Source organism: Triticum aestivum, chromosome 7A (genome assembly GCF_018294505.1).
Source record: "Triticum aestivum cultivar Chinese Spring chromosome 7A, IWGSC CS RefSeq v2.1, whole genome shotgun sequence".
Taxonomy (NCBI): Eukaryota; Viridiplantae; Streptophyta; class Magnoliopsida; order Poales; family Poaceae; genus Triticum; species Triticum aestivum.
In genome coordinates, this window is record NC_057812.1 from 63,446,893 (window position 1) to 63,447,261 (window position 369).

The window sequence follows — 369 nt, forward strand, 5'->3', positions numbered from 1 at the left end:
CCCACTCTTTTATTTCATAGCCGAGAGGCATGAACGGTTGGGAAAAACCATCTCCTGTGTGGGTCGTAAGAGTCGATTATCCAAGCGAGACCTTAGAGGGGAGGACACACCATAGCACCCATTGGTAGACTAGACTCCGGAGCTTCAAACAAACTTACAGTAAGCCTAATCAAAGCAGGCGCCCTCACCTCCTTCTTCACCGCCGGCGTCTACGGTTTGGGTGAAGGTATCAGCTCTGATACCATGTGTGATAAATTCTTCCCATTTTCCTGTGATAGTCAATAAACACAACCCTTACGTATCCGTATTTTGTAATCACCTTTCCCTTCCCGTCGCTTCCTTATACTAGAATTCTGATGACGCGTGCAA